The sequence below is a fragment of the Vicia villosa genome, linkage group LG6 (assembly GCF_029867415.1).
Source record: "Vicia villosa cultivar HV-30 ecotype Madison, WI linkage group LG6, Vvil1.0, whole genome shotgun sequence".
Classification (NCBI taxonomy): Eukaryota; Viridiplantae; Streptophyta; class Magnoliopsida; order Fabales; family Fabaceae; genus Vicia; species Vicia villosa.
In genome coordinates this window covers 125,134,681-125,137,504 of record NC_081185.1, presented here as the reverse complement: position 1 = coordinate 125,137,504, position 2,824 = coordinate 125,134,681, and positions in this window count along the sequence as shown.

Below are 2,824 nucleotides of genomic sequence, written 5' to 3'. Positions count from 1 at the left end.
AAAAACCACCCGAACACTTTAGATAAGTTTTCTTGTATGCAATTTCAAACCCCCCTTTTAACAACTTGAAAACTACCGGAACTCTTTTCTAAGTGTTCTGGTGTGTTTTTTTTTTTAAACCGGAAGACTTTGAAAAAGTGTTCCAATTTAAATATTTTTGGATGTTTCAATTTTTTATTTTAAAATATGAGAAAAAAGTGAAATTTTTTAAATTATGTACCTTTTATATGAGGGTATTTTAGTAAATATTTTTTTTGTATAGGATATGAGTAGGAGTACAAAGTAAAATTTCCCTCTGATACTCGGTTAAATGCTCAGCTGAATTGAGGTTCTCTTATTCAAATCTATAATCTAAGAAAATTAATGGTTGTGGAAAAGTCTCTAATACCCTTATTGCATTTTTTACCACCACATTAAAATTGTGGTTATTTGCTCTTTGCACAATAAAGTTCTTAATTTTATTATTAAAATGATATAACACTCATATTTTATCAAACTTACCAAATCTCTTTTCATTTTCTATTTTTTTCTCTTTCATCACTTTCTCACTTATTTCTTCCACACAAAAGATTATTATTAATCTATATATTTTTATATACGGAAAATGATATTTATGATTGAAATATTTTTTATTCAAAAATAGTATATAGGAAAAATTTATTCAAAAAATCTGTTATTGATCTAAATATTTTTATATACCAACATTTAATATTGATCCAAATATTTTTGTAAATGATACATAAACAAAAATAATATTTGTATACGGAAAAAATCTATTATTTACGAAAAATAGTATTTATGATCCAAATATTTTTTATTCAAAAATGGTATACGGGAAAAAATCTACTATTGATCTAAATATATTAATATACAAAATTTACTATTGATCCAAATATTTTTGTAAATGATACCTAAACAAAAATGAAGTTCGGATACGGGAAAAATAACTATTATTGATCTAAATATTTTTATATACGAAAAATATTATTTATGATCCAAATATTATTTATTCAAAAATGGCATAGGCCAAAAAATTTATTATTGATCTAAATATTTTATATATAAAAATTTAATAATGATCCAAATATTTTTAGATATAAAAATTTAATAATGATCCAAATATTTTTGTAAATGATACCTAAACAAAAATAATATTTGTATATGAAAAAAATTTATTATTTACCAAAAATAGTATTTATGATCCAAATATTTTTATTAAAAAATGGTATACACGAAAAAATCTATTATTGATACAAATATTTTTATATACGAAATTTATTATTGATCCAAATGTTTTTATAAATGATACCTAAACAAAAATGAAGTTTGTATATGGAAAAAAAAGTCTATTATTGATCTAAATATGTTTATATACGATAAATGATATTTATGATCAAATATTTTTTATCCAAAAATGGTATACGAAAAAATTCTATTATTGATCTAAATATTTTTATATACCAAAATTTAATATTGATCCAAATATTTTTTTGTAAATAATACCTAAACAAAAATGAAGTGTGTATACGAGAAAAAAAATCTATTATTGATCTAAATATTTTTATATACGAGAAATGGTATTTACGATCAAATATTTTTGATCCAAAAATGTTATACGGGAAAAAATCTATTATTGATCTAAATATTTTTATTACGAAAATTTAATATTTATTCAAATATTTTTGTAAATGATACCTAAATAAAAAGAATATTTATATATGAAAAAAATCTATTATTTACGAAAAATGGTATTTATGATCCAAATATTTTTTATTCAAAAATGGTATACGGGAAAATATCTACTGTAAATCCGAATATTTTTATATACGAAATTTACTATTGATCCAAATATTTTTATAAATGATTCATAAACAAAAATGAAGTCTGTATACGGGAAAAATATATTATTGATCTAAATATTTGTATATACAAGAAATGATATTTATAATCAAATATTTTTAATTCAAAAATAGTATATAGGAAAAAATATATTATTGATCTAAATATTTTTTAATATTTTTTCTTTTTTAATATTTTATTTAAAATAAATAATGTATCCAAATACGCGTAACAGAATAGAACCCGTACATATGCACGGGATTGTTACTGGTTTGATTGTAAGAAAGTATGCCAATTAATAGGTTGCAGGGGCTTGTTTGTGTTAGTTTTAAACAAAAAAATTTATTTTTTATTTTTTAAAATGGATTTTACAAAATTGTTTTTTTAAATATTTAAAAAAATTATATATATTTTTTAAATTAAAAAAAAACTGATTTTGACATTTTATAACATAAACATATGTCATTGAAGCTTAAAATATAATCGAAATCGTAATTTTTTCAAAAAATTGTATTTTAAAAATAATTTTTATGAATAGCTATTTGAAATACGTTTAAAATTAAGTGATTCTTTAAAATTTTATATCTAAAAAACATTAGATAAAATGATGAAATACTTAAAATAACATTTTAAGAATAACTATTTAAATCAAATTTTTATTAAAAAATTTAATGAAAAAATTTAAATTTTTTTAATAAATATGTTACATTATAAACATTATTTATTTAAAAATCAAAACAATCCGGCCATATATTATTTACAAAATAAAAAAAACGCAGTTGTGCGAATGATTTGTCAATAAAAATACATGAATAATGTATATGTTGTAAAATTGAGTTTTTATATATTAAATTTGTGTTTACGATCTTGAAATAGTCTTATTTTAATATAGAAAAAAAATTTAATATACTAATACTACAAATTATTATATACAGTTTAGTATTTTTAACACTCTCCTTCGAGTTCATGAATGAATATGGATCAT